Here is an 18,344-nt window from a genome sequence, read left to right on the forward strand (position 1 = left end):
CAAGAGGACTTGAAAGCGGGGCAGAATTGCAGGAAACCGATTTCAGGAGGTAGACTAGAATTGCATTGAAAGCATAGGAAAAGAGGCAGAACGTCCACAATGATGCACTTGGCCAAAAAGGGCGTATGCGTTTTTTCCTGAGTATATTCAGGAAAAAACGCATACGCACTTTTTGGCCAACCAAGCAAGCTTGCAAAGGAAATCTGCACTACAATGAAGTCTCACTTCCCCCCGGTCAAAAGGGCCATCTGAAAAAAGTGTAAAATCCAGAAAGGCAGGACAGGCCATGGAGAACTGGGAGCCTTGTTATGCTGATGGGCGGGATGTAAATTGCCAACAGCCACTCGGGAGAAGTGTATGGTGTTTCCTGAAACATCTAACACACAAAGCAACAGAGCCTAGGGCACTTCCACTTATGGTCCTATAGCTTAGGGAAATTAAAATCAAAAAGACACAGCCACCCCAAAGTTTGGGACGGCTCTGTTTACAAGAACCTCGTTTACGGTACAAGTTCAATATCGCACAAAGTGAAAAATGGATAAAGAAGCTGTGGCACTTACGTACAATGCAATATCACTCAGCAATGAAATCTCTGTCATCAGGCCCGTAGCAGCATAATGAGTGGATTCAGGTATGATGATTCTAACTGAAATATGTCACACAGAAAAAGAAACATCATAGGATATCACTAATACACGGAATGTAAACTTGGCTACACAGGAACTGAATTACAAAACAGAACAGGGTCTCAAATTTAGAAAACCAACTTATGCTTACTTAAGGGGAAAGGTGAGTTGGGGTGCTGCATAAAACCAGAGATTGAAATGAGCACAGATAAAGTTCCTTAAGCCAAATATGTAATACACAAGAGCTACTCCTTGCTCAACGAAATGGACTCAACACCCCATATTTAACGCCTAAGAATGTACCTGACTAGTCAGTATCTTAAAACCTATGGATTGCTATGTCTCCAAAAGAGAATCAAGCGTGTGTACAGGGGCATAAATGCAGCAGTGATACGATTGGAGAGGTTCGGTGAGCAAATGAAGACCCTTTGAAGTCATATTGCATGGTACCCATTCCACGGGTCTCAACTCTCCAGGTTTCAGGGATTCTTCCTTCAGATAAAACATGCATGTGGAACCCAGAGTATGATCCACCGTGTGATCAGGAGATGTGTTCAAATATGTCTCAGTTTTCGTCCCCTGGTACTCGGGTACAACATTCCAGATGCTTTACTAACACTCTCCCGACTTGTAGAGTCAGTGCCTTTAACCTCCTGTTTGGCCCAGTTTGCAATTTCTGCAGAACATGAACAGGAATAGGGAGAACCAATGAGAGACTAGCTAGAGGTGTCTGGACGGGCAAATTTAACTCTCATTTCCCACCAGGAAGAGGAATTAACCAAAGGCTCAGCGTGCCGTGCCAGAACCAGATTAGGGCCTGAAGCAATCCTGCGGTGTTGCGGCCACCTCACAAGAAAGCGAGTTGAAGAAAGGAGCTCAGGGGCACTGTAATTCACAAACCTGCAGACTTATAAATGACAGCTATCGTCCAAAAATATACTGAAGTAAGGCTGCCAAGAGGACTTGAAAGCGGGGCAGAATTGCAGGAAACCGATTTCAGGAGGTAGACTGGAATTGCATTGAAAGCATAGGAAAAGAGGCAGAACGTCCACAATGATGCACTTGGCCAAAAAGCGCGTATGCGTTTCTTCCTGAATATATTCAGGAAAAAACGCATACGCCCTTTTTGGCCAACCAAGCAAGCTTGCAGAGGAAATCTGCACTACAATGAAGTCTCACTTCCCCCCGGTCATAGGGCCATCTGAAAAAAGTGTAAAATCCAGAAAGGCAGGACAGGCCATGGAGAACTGGGAGCCTTGTTACGCTGATGGGCGGGATGTAAATTGCCAACAGACACTCGGGAGAAGTGTATGGTGTTTCCTGAAACATCTAAAACACAAAGCAACAGAGCCTAGGTCACTGCCACTTATGGTCCTATAGCTTAGGGAAATTAAAATCAAAAAGACACAGCCACCCCAAAGTTTGGGACAGCTCTGTTTACAAGAACCTCGTTTACGGTACTAGTTCAATATCGCACAAAGTGAAAAATGGATAAAGAAGCTGTGGTACTTACGTACAATGCAATATCACTCAGCAATGAAATCTATGTCATCAGGCCCGTAGCAGCATAATGAGTGGATTCAGGTATGATGATTCTAACTGAAATAAGTCACACAGAAAAAGAAACATCATAAGATATCACTAATACACGGAATGTAAACTTGGCTACACAGGAACTGAATTACAAAACAGAACAGGGTCTCAAATTTAGAAAACCAACTTATGCTGGCTTAAGGGGAAAGGTGAGTTGGAGTGCTGCATAAAACCAGAGATTGAAATGAGCACAGATAAAGTTCCTTAAGCCAAATATGTAATACACAAGAGCTACTCCTTACTCAACGAAATGGACTCAACACCCCATATTTAACGCCTAAGAATGTACCTGACTAGTAAGAATCTTAAAACCTATGGATTGCTATGTCTCCAAAAGAGAATCAAGCGTGTGTACAGGGGCATAAATGCAGCAGTGATAGGATTGGAGAGGTTCGGTGAGCAAATGAAGACCCTTTGAAGTCATATTGCATGGTACCCATTCCACGGGTCTCAACTCTCCAGGTTTCAGGGATTCTTCCTTCAGATAAAACATGCATGTGGAACCCAGAGTATGATCCACCGTGTGATCAGGAGATGTGTTCAAATATGTCTCAGTTTTCGTCCCCTGGTACTCGGGTGCAACATTCCAGACGCTTTACTAACACTCTCCCGACTTGGAGAGTCAGTGCCTATAACCGCCTGTTTGGCCCAGTTTGCAATTTCTGCAGAACATGAACAGGAATAGGGAGAACCAATCAGAGACTAGCCGGAGGTGTCTGGACGGGCAAATTTAACTCTCATTTCCCACCAGGAAGAGGAATTAACCAAAGGCTCAGCGTGCCGTGCCGGAACCAGATTAGGGCCTGAAGCAATCCTGCGGTGTTGCGGCCAGCTCACAAGAAACCGAGTTGAAGAAAGGAGCTCAGGGGCACTGTAATACACAAACCTGCAGACTTATAAATGACAGCTATCGTCCAAAAATATACTGAAGTAAGGCTGCCAAGAGGACTTGAAAGCGGGGCAGAATTGCAGAAAACCGATTTCAGGAGGTAGACTGGAATTGCATTGAAAGCATAGGAAAAGAGGCAGAACGTCCACAATGATGCACTTGGCCAAAAAGGGCGTATGCGTTTTTTCCTGAATATATTCAGGAAAAAACGCATACGCCCTTTTTGGCCAACCAAGCAAGCTTGCAAAGGAAATCTGCACTACAATGAAGTCTCACTTCCCCCCGGTCAAAAGGGCCATCTGAAAAAAGTGTAAAATCCAGAAAGGCAGGACAGGCCATGGAGAACTGGGAGCCTTGTTATGCTGATGGGCGGGATGTAAATTGCCAACAGCCACTTGGGAGAAGTGTATGGTGTTTCCTGAAACATCTAACACACAAAGCAACAGAGCCTAGGGCACTTCCACTTATGGTCCTATAGCTTAGGGAAATTAAAATCAAAAAGACACAGTCACCCCAAAGTTTGGGACGGCTCTGTTTACAAGAACCTCGTTTACGGTACAAGTTCAATATCGCACAAAGTGAAAAATGGATAAAGAAGCTGTGGTACTTACGTACAATGCAATATCACTCAGCAATGAAATCTCTGTCATCAGGCCCGTAGCAGCATAATGAGTGGATTCAGGTATGATGATTCTAACTGAAATATGTCACACAGAAAAAGAAACATCATAGGATATCACTAATACACGGAATGTAAACTTGGCTACACAGGAACTGAATTACAAAACAGAACAGGGTCTCAAATTTAGAAAACCAACTTATGCTGGCTTAAGGGGAAAGGTGAGTTGGAGTGCTGCATAAAACCAGAGATTGAAATGAGCACAGATAAAGTTCCTTAAGCCAAATATGTAATACACAAGAGCTACTCCTTGCTCAACGAAATGGACTCAACACCCCATATTTAACGCCTAAGAATGTATCTGACTAGTAAGTATCTTAAAACCTATGGATTGCTATGTCTCCGAAAGAGAATCAAGCGTGTGTACAGGGGCATAAACGCAGCAGTGATAGGATTGGAGAGGTTCGGTGAGCAAATGAAGACCCTTTGAAGTCATATTGCATGGTACCCATTCCACGGGTCTCAACTGTCCAGGTTTCAGGGATTCTTCCTTCAGATAAAACATGCATGTGGAACCCAGAGTATGATCCACCGTGTGATCAGGGGATGTGTTCAAATATGTCTCAGTTTTCGTCCCCTGGTACTCGGGTGCAACATTCCAGACGCTTTACTAACACTCTCCCGACTTGGAGAGTCAGTGCCTTTAACCGCCTGTTTGGCCCAGTTTGCAATTTCTGCAGAACATGAACAGGAATAGGGAGAACCAATGAGAGACTAGCCGGAGGTGTCTGGACGGGCAAATTTAACTCTCATTTCCCACCAGGAAGAGGAATTAACCAAAGGCTCAGCGTGCCGTGCCGGAACCAGATTAGGGCCTGAAGCAATCCTGTGGTGTTGCGGCCAGCTCACAAGAAAGCGAGTTTAAGAAAGGAGCTCAGGGGCACTGTAATACACAAACCTGCAGACTTATAAATGACAGCTATCGTCCAAAAATATACTGAAGTAAGGCTGCCAAGAGGACTTGAAAGCGGGGCAGAATTGCAGAAAACCGATTTCAGGAGGTAGACTGGAATTGCATTGAAAGCATAGGAAAAGAGGCAGAACGTCCACAATGATGCACTTGGCCAAGAAGCGCGTATGCGTTTTTTCCTGAATATATTCAGGAAAAAACGCATACGCCCTTTTTGGCCAACCAAGCAAGCTTGCAAAGGAAATCTGCACTACAATGAAGTCTCACTTCCCCCCGGTCAAAAGGGCCATCTGAAAAAAGTGTAAAATCCAGAAAGGCAGGACAGGCCATGGAGAACTGGGAGCCTTGTTATGCTGATGGACGGGATGTAAATTGCCAACAGCCACTCCGGAGAAGTGTATGGTGTTTCCTGAAACATCTAACACACAAAGCAACAGAGCCTAGGGCACTTCCACTTATAGTCCTATAGCTTAGGGAAATTAAAATCAAAAAGACACAGCCACCCCAAAGTTTGGGACGGCTCTGTTTAAAAGAATCTTGTTATGGTACAAGTTCAATATGGCAAAGAGCTAAAAATGGATAAAGAAGTTGTGGTACTTACGTACAATGCAATATCACTCAGCAATGAAATCTATGTCATCAGGCACGTAGCAGCATAATGAGTGGATTCAGGTATGATGATTCTAACTGAAATAAGTCACACAGAAAAAGAAACATCATAAGATATCACTAATACACGGAATGTAAACTTGGCTACACAGGAACTGAATTACAAAACAGAACAGGGTCTCAAATTTAGAAAACCAACTTATGCTTGCTTAAGGGGAAAGGTGAGTTGGGGTGCTGCATAAAACCAGAGATTGAAATGAGCACAGATAAAGTTCCTTAAGCCAAATATGGAATAGACAAGAGCTACTCCTTGCTCAACAAAATGGACTCAAAACCCCATATTAAATGCCTAAGAATGTACCTGACTAGTAAGTATCTTTAAACCTATGGATTGCTATGTCTCCAATAGAGAATCAAGTGTGTGTAGAGGGGCATAAACGCAGCAGTGATAGGATTGGAGAGGTTCGGTGAGCAAATGAAGACCCTTAGAAGTCATATTGCATGGTACCCATTCCACGGGTCTCACCTCTCCAGGTTTCAGGGATTCTTCCTTCAGCTAAAACATGCATGTGGAACCCAGAGTATGATCCACCGTGTGATCGGGAGACGTGTTCAAATATGTCTCAGTTTTCCTCCCCTGGTACTCGGGTGCAACCTTCCAGACGCTTTACTAACACTCTCCCGACTTGGAGAGTCAGTGCCTTTAACCTCCTCTTTGGGCCAGTTTGCAATTTCTGCGGAAGATGAACAGGAATAGGGAGAACCAATGAGAGACTAGCTGGAGGTGTCTGGACGGGCAAATTTAACTCTCATTTCCCACCAGGAAGAGGAATTAACCAAAGGCTCAGCATGCCGTGCCGGAACCAGATTAGGGCCCAAAGCCATCCTGCGGTGTTGCGGCCAGCTCACAAGAAAGAGAGTTGAGGAAAGGAGCTCAGGGGCACTGTAATTCACAAACCTGCAGAGTTACAAATGACAGCTATCGTCCAAAAATATACTGAAATAAGGCTGCCAAGAGGACTTGAAAGCGGGGCAGAATTGCAGGAAACCGATTTCAGGAGGTAGACTGGAATTGCATTGAAAGCATAGGAAAAGAGGCAGAACGTCCACAATAATGCACTTCGCCAAAAAGGCCGTATGCGATTTTTCCTGAATATATTCAGGAAAAAACGCATACGGCCTTTTTGGCCAACCAAGCAAGCTTGCAAAGGAAATCTGCACTACAATGAAGTCTCACTTCCCCCCGGTCATAAGGGCCATCTGAAAAAAGTGTAAAATCCAGAAAGGCAGGACAGGCCATGGAGAACTGGGAGCCTTGTTATGCTGATGGGCGGGATGTAAATTGCCAACAGACACTCGGGAGAAGTGTATGGTGTTTCCTGAAACATCTAAAAACCAAAGCAACACAGCCTAGGGCACTTCCACTTATGGTCCTATAGCTTAGGGAAATTAAAATCAAAAAGACACAGCCACCCCAAAGTTTGGGACGGCTCTGTTTACAAGAACCTCGTTTACGGTACAAGTTCAATATCGCAAAGAGCGAAAAATGGATAAAGAAGTTGTGGTACTTACGTACAATGCAATATCACTCAGCAATGAAATCTATGTCATCAGGCCCATAGCAGCATAATGAGTGGATTCAGGTATGATGATTCTAACTGAAATAAGTCACACAGAAAAAGAAACATCATAAGATATCACTAATACACAGAATGTAAACTTGGCTACACAGGTACTGAATTACAAAACAGAACAGGGTCTCAAATTTAGAAACCCAACTTATGCTTGCTTAAGGGGAAAGGTGAGTTTGGGTGCTGCATAAAACCAGAGATTGAAATGAGCACAGATAAAGTTCCTTAAGCCAAATATGGAATAGACAAGAGCTACTCCTTGCTCAACGAAATGGACTCAACACCCCATATTAAACGCCTAAGAATGTATCTGACTAGTTAGTATCTTAAAACCTATGGATTGCTATGTCTCTGAAAGAGAATCAAGCGGGTGTACAGGGGCATAAACGCAGCAGTGATAGGATTGGAGAGGTTTGGTGAGCAAATGAAGACCCTTTGAAGTCATATTGCATGGTACCCATTCCACGGGTCTCAACTCTCCAGGTTTCAGGGATTCTTCCTTCAGCTAAAACATGCATGTGGAACCCAGAGAATGATCAACCATGTGATTGGGAGACGTGTGCCAATATGTCTCAGGTTTCGTCCCCTGGTACTCGGGTGCAACATTCCAGATGCTTCACTAACACTCTCCCGACTTGAAGAGTCAGTGCCTTTAACCTCCTGTTTGGCCCAGTTTGCAATTTCTGCGGAAGATGAACAGGAATAGGGAGAACCAATGAGAGACTAGCTGGAGGTGTCTGGACGGGCAAATTTAACTCTCATTTCCCACCAGGAAGAGGAATTAACCAAAGGCTCAGCATGCCGTGCCAGAACCAGATTACGGCCTGAAGCAATCCTGCGGTGTTGCGGCCAGCTCACAAGAAAGAGAGTTGAAGAAAGGAGCTCAGGGGCACTGTAATTCACAAACCTGCAGACTTATAAATGACAGCTATCGTCCAAAAATATACTGAAGTAAGGCTGCCAAGAGGACTTGAAAGTGGGGCAGAATTGCAGGAAACCGATTTCAGGAGGTAGACTGGAATTGCATTGAAAGCATAGGAAAAGAGGCAGAACGTCCACAATGATGCACTTGGCCAAAAAGGGCGTATGCGTTTTTTCCTGAATATATTCAGGAAAAAACGCATACGCGCTTTTTGGCCCACCAAGCAAGCTTGCAAAGGAGGTCTGCACTACAATGAAGTGTCACTTCCCCTGGGTCAAAAGGGCCATCAGAAAAAGTGTAAAATCCAGAAAGGCAGGACAGGCCATGGAGAACTGGGAGCCTTGTTATGCTGATGGGCGGGATGTAAATTGCCAACAGCCACTCGGGAGAAGTGTATGGTGTTTTCTGAAACATCTAAAAACCAAAGCAACACAGCCTAGGGCACTTCCACTTATGGTCCTATAGCTTAGGGAAATTAAAATCAAAAAGACACAGCCACCCCAAAGTTTGGGACGGCTCTGTTTACAAGAACCTCGTTTACGGTACAAGTTCAATATCGCAAAGAGCGAAAAATGGATAAAGAAGTTGTGGTACTTACGTACAATGCAATATCACTCAGCAATGAAATCTATGTCATCAGGCCCATAGCAGCATAATGAGTGGATTCAGGTATGATGATTCTAACTGAAATAAGTCACACAGAAGAAGAAACATCATAAGTTATCACTAATACACGGAATGAAAACTTGTCTACACAGGAACTGAATTACAAAACAGAACAGGGTCTCAAATTTAGAAAACCAACTTATGCTTGCTTAAGGGGAAAGGTGAGTTGGGGTGGTGCATAAAACCAGAGATTGAAATGAGCACAGATAAAGTTCCTTAAGCCAAATATGAAATAGACAAGAGCTACTCCTTGCTCAACGAAATGGACTCAACACCCCATATTAAACGCCTAAGAATGTACCTGACTAGTAAGTATCTTAAAACCTATGGATTGCTATGTCTCCAAAAGAGAATCAAGCGTGTGTAGAGGGGCATAAATGCAGCAGTGATAGGATTGGAGAGGTTCGGTGAGGAAATGTAGACCCTTTGAAGTCATATTGCATGGTACCCATTCCACGGGTCTCAACTCTCCAGGTTTCAGGGATTCTTCCTTCAGCTAAAACATGCATGTGGAACCCAGAGTATGATCCACCGTGTGATCGGGAGACGTGTTCAAATATGTCTCAGTTTTCCTCCCCTGGTACTCGGGTGCAACATTCCATACGCTTTACTAAAACTCTCCCGACTTGGAGAGTCAGTGCCTTTAACCTCCTGTTTGGCCCAGTTTGCAATTTCTGCGGAAGATGAACAGGAATAGGGAGAACCAATGAGAGACTAGCTGGAGGTGTCTGGACGGGCAAATTTAACTCTCATTTCCCACCAGGAAGAGGAATTAACCAAAAGCTCAGTGTGCCGTGCCGAAACCAGATTAGGGCCTAAAGCAATCCTGCGGTGTTGCGGCCAGCTCACAAGAAAGAGAGTTGAAGAAAGGAGCTCAGGGGCACTGTAATTCACAAACCTGCAGACTTATAAATGACAGCTATCGTCCAAAAATATACTGAAGTAAGGCTGCCAAGAGGACTTGAAAGCGGGGCAGAATTGCAGGAAACCGATTTCAGGAGATAGACTGGAATTGCATTGAAAGCATAGGAAAAGAGGCAGAACGTCCACAATGATGCACTTGGCCAAGAAGCGCGTATGCGTTTTTTCCTGAATATATTCAGGAAAAAACGCATACGCCCTTTTTGGCCAACCAAGCAAGCTTGCAAAGGAAATCTGCACTACAATGAAGTCTCACTTCCCCCCGGTCAAAAGGGCCATCTGAAAAAAGTGTAAAATCCAGAAAGGCAGGACAGGCCATGGAGAACTGGGAGCCTTGTTATGCTGATGGGCGGGATGTAAATTGCCAACAGCCACTCCGGAGAAGTGTATGGTGTTTCCTGAAACATCTAAAATACAAAGCAACAGAGCCTAGGGCACTTCCACTTATAGTCCTTTAGCTTAGGGAAATTAAAATCAAAAAGACACAGCCACCCCAAAGTTTGGGACGGCTCTGTTTAAAAGAATCTCGTTATGGTACAAGTTCAATATGGCAAAGAGCTAAAAATGGATAAAGAAGTTGTGGTACTTACGTAGAATGCAATATCACTCAGCAATGAAATCTATGTCATCAGGCACGTAGCAGCATAATGAGTGGATTCAGGTATGATGATTCTAACTGAAATAAGTCACACAGAAAAAGAAACATCATAAGATATCACTAATACACGGAATGTAAACTTGGCTACACAGGAACTGAATTACAAAACAGAACAGGGTCTCAAATTTAGAAAACTAACTTATGCTTGCTTAAGGGGAAAGGTGAGTTGGGGTGCTGCATAAAACCAGAGATTGAAATGAGCACAGATAAAGTTCCTTAAGCCAAATATGTAATAGACAAGAGCTACTCCTTGCTCAACAAAATGGACTCAAAACCCCATATTAAATGCCTAAGAATGTACCTGACTAGTAAGTATCTTTAAACCTATTGATTGCTATGTCTCCAATAGAGAATCAAGCGTGTGTAGAGGGGCATAAACGCAGCAGTGATAGGATTGGAGAGGTTCGGTGAGCAAATGAAGACCCTTTGAAGTCATATTGCATGGTACCCATTCCACGGGTCTCACCTCTCCAGGTTTCAGGGATTCTTCCTTCAGCTAAAACATGCATGTGGAACCCAGAGTATGATCCACCGTGTGATCGGGAGACGTGTTCAAATATGTCTCAGTTTTCGTCCCCTGGTACTCGGGTGCAACCTTCCAGACGCTTTACTAACACTCTCCCGACTTGGAGAGTCTGCGCCTTTAACCTCCTGTTTGGCCCAGTTTGCAATTTCTGCGGAAGATGAATAGGAATAGGGAGAACCAATGAGAGACTAGCTGGAGGTGTCTGGACGGGCAAATTTAACTCTCATTTCCCACCAGGAAGAGGAAATAACCAAAGGCTCAGCGTGCCGTGCCAGAACCAGATTAGGGCCTAAAGCCATCCTGCGGAGTTGCGGCCAGCTCAAAAGAAAGCGAGTTGAAGAAAGGAGCTCAGGGGCACTGTAATTCACAAACCTGGAGAGTTATAAATGACAGCTATCGTCCAAAAATATACTGAAGTAAGGCTGCCAAGAGGACTTGAAAGCGGGGCAGAATTGCAGGAAACCGATTTCAGGAGGTAGACTGGAATTGCATTGAAAGCATAGGAAAAGAGGCAGAACGTCCACAATGATGCACTTGGCCAAAAAGGGCGTATGCGTTTTTTCCTGAATATATTCAGGAAAAAACGCATACGTCCTTTTTGGCCAACCAAGCAAGCTTGCAAAGGAAATCTGCACTACAATGAAGTCTCACTTCCCCCCGATCAAAAGGGCCATCTGAAAAAAGTGTAAAATCCAGAAAGGCAGGACAGGCCATGGAGAACTGGGAGCCTTGTTATGCTGATGGGCGGGATGTAAATTGCCAACGCCACTCCGGAAAAATGTATGGTGTTTCCTGAAACATCTAAAACACAAAGCAACAGAGCCTAGGGCACTTCCACTTATGGTCCTATAGCTTAGGGAAATTAAAATCAAAAAGACACAGCCACCCCAAAGTTTGGAACGGCTCTGTTTAAAAGCACCTCGTTTACCGTACAAGTTCAATATCGCAGGAAGTAAAAAATGGATAAAGAAGTTGTGGTACTTACGTACAATGCAATATCACTCAGCAATGAAATCCCTGTCATCTGGCCCGTAGCAGCATAATGAGTGGATTCAGGTATGATGATTCTAACTGAAATAAGTCACACAGAAAAAGAAACATCATAAGATATCACTAATACACGGAATGTAAACTTGGCTACACAGGAACTGAATTACAAACAGAACAGGGTCTCAAATTTAGAAAACCAACTTATGCTTGCTTAAGGGGAAAGGTGAGTTGGGGTGCTGCATAAAACCAGAGATTGAAATGAGCACAGATAAAGTTCCTTAAGCCAAATATGGAATAGACAAGAGCTACTCCTTGCTCAACGAAATGGACTCAACACCCCATATTAAATGCCTAAGAATGTACCTGACTAGAAAGTATCTGAAAACCTATGGATTGCTATGTCTCCGAAAGAGAATCTACCGTGTGTAGAGGGGCATAAACGCAGCAGTGAAAGGACTGGAAAGGTTCGGTGAGCAAATGAAGACCCTTTGAAGTCATATTGCATGGTACTCATTCCATGGGTCTCAACTCTCCAGATTTCAGGGATTCTTCCTTCAGCTAAAACATGCATGTGGAACCCGGAGTATGATCAACCATGTGATCGGGAGACGTGTTCCAGTATGTCTCACTTTTCGTCCCCTGGTAATCGGGTGCAACATTCCAGACGCTTTACTAACACTGTCCCGACTTGGCGAGTCAGTGCCTTTAACCTCCTGTTTGGCCCAGTTTGCAATTTCTGCGGAAGATGAACAGGAATAGGGAGAACCAATGAGAGACTAGCTGGAGGTGTCTGGACGGGCAAATTTAACTCTCATTTCCCACCAGGAAGGGGAATTAACCAAAGGCTCAGCGTGCCGTGCCGGAACCAGATTAGGGCCTGAAGCAATCGTGCGGTGTTGCGGCCAGCTCACAAGAAAGCGAATTGAAGAAAGGAGCTCAAGGGCACTGTAATTCACAAACCTGCAGAGTTATAAATGACAGCTATCGTCCAAACATATACTGAAGTAAGGCTGCCAAGAGGACTTGAAAGCGGGGCAGAATTGCAGGAAACCGATTTCAGGAGGTAGACTGGAATTGCATTGAAAGCATAGGAAAAGAGGCAGAACGTCCACAATGATGCACTTGGCCAAAAAGTGCGTATGCGTTTTTTCCTGATTCAGGAAAAAACGTATACGCACTTTTTGGCCAACCAAGCAAGCTTGGAAAGGAAATCTGCACTACAATGAAGTCTCACTTCCCCCCGGTCAAAAGGGCCATGTGAAAAAAGTGTAAAATCCAGAAAGGCAGGACAGGCCATGGAGAACTGGGAGCCTTGTTATGCTGATGGGCGGGATGTAAATTGCCAACAGCCACTCCGGAGAAGTGTATGGTGTTTCCTGAAACATCTAAAATACAAAGCAACAGAGCCTAGGGCACTTCCACTTATGGTCCTATAGATTAGAGAAATTAAAATCAAAAAGACAAAGCCACCCCAAAGTTTGGGACGGCTCTGTTTAAAAGAACCTCATTTACGGTACAAGTTCAATATCGCAGAAAGTGAAAAATGGATAAAGAAGTCGTGGTACTTACGTACAATGCAATATCACTCAGCAATGAAATCTATGTCATCAGGCCCGTAGCAGCATAATGAGTGGATTCAGGTATGATGATTCTAACTGAAATAAGTCACACAGAAAAGGAAACATCATAAGATATCACTAATACAGGGAATGTAATCTTGGCTACACAGGAACTGAATTACAAAACAGAACAGGGTCTCAAATTTAGAAACCCAACTTATGCTTGCTTAAGGGGAAAGGTGAGTTGGGGTGCTGCATAAAACCAGAGATTGAAATGAGCACAGATAAAGTTCCTTAAGCCAAATATGTAATAGACAAGAGTTACTCCTTGCTCAACGAAATGGACTCAACACCCCATATTAAATGCCTAAGAATGTACCTGACTAGTAAGTATCTTAAACCTATGGATTGCTATGTCTCCGAAAGTGAATCAAGCATGTTTACAGGGGCATAAACGCAGCAGTGGTAGGACTGGAGAGGTTCAGTGAGCAAATGAAGACCCTTTGAAGTCATATTGCATGGTACCCATTCCACGGGTCTCTACTCTCCAGTTTTCAGGGATTCTTCCTTCAGCTAAAACATGCATGTGGAACCCAGAGTATGATCCACCATGTGATCGGGAGACGTGTTCAAATATGTCTCAGTTTTCGTCCCCTGGTACTCGGGTGCAACATTCCAGACGCTTTACTAACACTCTCCCGACTTGGAGAGTCAGTGCCTTTAACCTCCTGTTTGGCCCAGTTTGCTATTCTGCGGAAGATGAACAGGAATAGGGAGAACCAATGAGAGACTAGCTGCAGGTGTCTGGACGGGCAAATTTAACTCTCATTTCCCACCAGGAAGAGGAATTAACCAAAGGCTCAGCATGCCATGCCGGAACCAGATTAGGGCCTGAAGCAATCCTGCGGTGTTGTGGCCAGGTCACAAGAAAGCGAGTTGAAGAAAGGAGCTCAGGGGCACTGTAATTCACAAACCTGCAGACTTATAAATGACAGCTGTCGTCCAAAAATATACTGAAGTCAGGCTGCCAAGAGGACATGAAAGAGGGGCAGAATTGCAGGAAACCGATTTCAGGAGGTAGACTGGAATTGCATTGAAAGCATAGGAAAAGAGGCAGGACGTCCACAATGATGCACTTGGCCAAAAAGGGCGTATGCGTTTTTTCCTGAATATATTCAGGAAAAAACGCATACGTCCTTTTTGGCCAACCAAGCAAGCTTTCAAAGGAAATCTGCACTACAATGAAGTCTCACTTCCCCCCGATCAAAAGGGCCATCTGAAAAAAGTGTAAAATCCAGAAAGGCAGGACAGGCCATGGAGAACTGGGAGCCTTGTTATACTGATGGGCGGGATGTAAATTGCCAACGCCACTCCGGAAAAATGTATGGTGTTTACTGAAACATCTAAAACACAAAGCAACAGAGCCTAGGGCACTTCCACTTATGGTCCTATAGCTTAGGGAAATTAAAATCAAAAAGACACAGCCACCCCAAAGTTTGGGACGGCTCTGTTTACAAGAACCTCGTTTACGGTACAAGTTCAATATCGCAAAGAGCGAAAAATGGATAAAGAAGTTGTGGTACTTACGTACAATGCAATATCACTCAGCAATGAAATCTATGTCATCAGGCCCGTAGCAGCATAATGAGTGGATTCAGGTATGATGATTCTAACTGAAATAAGTCACACAGAAAAAGAAACATCATAAGATATCACTAATACACAGAATGTAAACTTGGCTACACAGGAACTGAATTACAAAACAGAACAGGGTCTCAAATTTAGAAACCCAACTTATGCTTGCTTAAGGGGAAAGGTGAGTTGGGGTGCTGCATAAAACCAGAGATTGAAATGAGCACAGATAAAGTTCCTTAAGCCAAATATGGAATAGACAAGAGCTACTCCTTGCTCAACGAAATGGACTCAACACCCCATATTAAACGCCTAAGAATGTATCTGACTAGTTAGTATCTTAAAACCTATGGATTGCTATGTCTCTGAAAGAGAATCAAGCGTGTGTACAGGGGCATAAACGCAGCAGTGATAGGATTGGAGAGGTTTGGTGAGCAAATGAAGACCCTTTGAAGTCATATTGCATGGTACCCATTCCACGGGTCTCAACTCTCCAGGTTTCAGGGATTCTTCCTTCAGCTAAAACATGCATGTGGAACCCAGAGAATGATCAACCATGTGATTGGGAGACGTGTTCCAATATGTCTCAGGTTTCGTACCCTGGTACTCGGGTGCAACATTCCAGACGCTTCACTAACACTCTCCCGACTTGGAGAGTCAGTGCCTTTAACCTCCTTTTTGGCCCAGTTTGCAATTTCTGCGCAAGATGAACAGGAATAGGGAGAACCAATGAGAGACTAGCTGGAGGTGTCTGGACGGGCAAATTTAACTCTCATTTCCCACCAGGAAGAGGAATTAACCAAAGGCTCAGCGTGCCGTGCTGGAACCAGATTAGTGCCTGAAGCAATCCTGCGGTGTTGCCGCCAGCTCACAAGAAAGTGATTTGAAGGAAGGAGCTCAGGGGCACTGTAATTCACAAACCTGCAGACCTATAAATGACAGCTATCGTCCAAAAATATACTGAAGTAAGGCTGCCAAGAGGACTTGAAAGTGGGGCCGAATTGCAGGAAACTGATTTTAGGAGGTAAACTGGAATTGCATTGAAAGCATAGGAAAAGAGGCAGAACGTCCACAATGATGCACTTGGCCAAAAAGGGCGTATGCGTTTTTTCCTGAATATATTCAGGAAAAAACGCATACGCCCTTTTTGGCCAACCAAGCAAGCTTGCAAAGATATCTGCACTACAATGAAGTCTCACTTCCCCCCCGGTCAAAAGGGCAATCTGAAAAAAGTGTAAAATCCAGAAAGGCAGGACAGGCCATGGAGAACTGGGACCCTTGTTATGCTGATGGGCGGGATGTAAATTGGCAACAGCCACTCGGGAGAAGTGTATGGTGTTTCCTGAAACATCTAAGAAACAAAGCAACAGAGCCTAGGGCACTTCCACTTATGGTCCTATAGCTTATGGAAATTAAAATCAAAAAGACACAGCCACCCCAAAGTTTGGGATGGCTCTGTTTACAAGAACCTCGTTTACGGTACAAGTTCAATATCGCAAAGAGCGAAAAATGGATAAAGAAGTTGTGGTACTTACGTACAATGCAATATCACTCAGCAATGAAATCTATGTCATCAGGCCCGTAGCAGCATAATGAGTGGATTCAGGTATGATGATTCTAACTGAAATAAGTCACACAGAAAAAGAAACATCATAAGATGTCACTAATACACGGAATGTAAACTTGGCTACACAGGAACTGAATTACAAATCAGAACAGGGTCTCAAATTTAGAAAACCAACTTATGCTTCCTTAAGGGCAAAGGTGAGTTGGGGTGCTGCATAAAACCAGAGATTGAAATGAGCACAGATAAAGTTCCTTAAGCCAAATATGTAATAGACAAGAGCTACTCTTTGCTCAACAAAATGGACTCAACACCCCATATTAAACGCCTAAGAATGTACCTGAATAGTAAGTATCTTAAAACCTATGGATTGCTGTGTCTCCGAAAGAGAATCAAGCATGTGTACAGGGGCATACACGCAGCAGTGATAGGATTGGAGAGGTTCGGTGAACAAATGAAGACCCTTTGAAGTCATATTGCATGGTACCCATTCCACGGGTCTCAACTCTCCAGGTTTCAGGGATTCTTCCTTTAGCTAAAACATGCATGTGGAACCCAGAGTATGATCAACCGTGTGATCGGGAGACGTGTTCAAATATGTCTCAGTTTTCATCCCCTGGTACTCGGGTGCAACATTCCAGACGCTTTACTAACACTCTCCGGATTTGGAGAGTCAGTGCCTTTAACCTCCTGTTTGGCCCAGTTTGCAATTTCTGCGGAAGATGAACAGGAATAGCGAGAACCAATGAGAGACTAGCTGGAGGTGTCTGGACGGGCAAATTTAACTCTCATTTCCCATCAGGAAGAGGAATTAACCAAAGGCTCAGCGTGCCATGCCGGAACCAGATTAGGGCCTGAAGCAATCCTGCGGTGTTGCGGCTAGCTCACAAGAAAGCGAGTTGAAGAACGGAGCTCAGGGGCACTGTAATTCACAAACCTGCAGAGTTATAAATGACAGCTATCGTCCAAAAATGTACTGAAGTAAGGCTGCCAAGAAGACTTGAAAGCGGGGCAGAATTGCAGGAAACCGATTTCAGGAGGTAGACTGGAATTGCATTGAAAGCATAGGAAAAGAGGCAGAACGTCCACAATGATGCACTTGGCCAAAAAGGGCGTATGCGTTTTTTCCTGAATATATTCAGGAAAAAACGCATACGCCCTTTTTGGCCAACCAAGCAAGCTTGCAAAGGAAATCTGCACTACAATGAAGTCTCACTTCCCCCCTGTCAAAAGCGCCATCTGAAAAAAGTGTAAAATCCAGAAAGGCAGGACAGGCCATGGAGAACTGGGAGCCTTGTTATGCTGATGGGCGGGATGTAAATTGCCAACAGCCACTCGGGAGAAGTGTATGGTGTTTCCTGAAACATCTCAAAAACAAAGCTACAGAGCCTAGGGCACTTCCTCTCATGGCCCTATAGCTTGGGAAAACTAAAAATCAACAAGACACAGCCAGCCCAAAATTTAGGGCTGCTGTGTTTACAGAAACCTCGACTACTGTACAACTTAAATATCCCTGAAAGAGAAAAACTGATAAAGAAATTGTGGTACTTATGTACAATAAAATATAACTCAGCCTTGAAATCAATGTCATCATGTCCATAGCAGCATAATGAGTGGATTTTCGTACGGTGATTCTAAGTGAAAGAAGTCCCACAGAAAAAGGAACTTGTCATAACACATCACTTATAGAGGGAATGTAAACATGGCTACACATGATCTGAATTACAAGACAGAACAGAGTCTCACATTTAGAAAACAACTTGTGCCTGCTTAAGGGGACAGGTGAGTTGGGGTGATGCATAAAACCAGAGTTTGAAATTAGCTCAGATACGGTTCCATAAGCCAAATATGTAATAAACAAGACCTACTCCTTGCTCAACGAACTGAATTCAACACCCCCTATTCACCACAGAAGAATATATCTGACTAGTAAGAATCTTAAAACCTATGTATTCATATGTCTTCGTAA

This window comes from Stenella coeruleoalba (assembly GCF_951394435.1).
Source record: "Stenella coeruleoalba genome assembly, chromosome: 3".
Classification (NCBI taxonomy): Eukaryota; Metazoa; Chordata; class Mammalia; order Artiodactyla; family Delphinidae; genus Stenella; species Stenella coeruleoalba.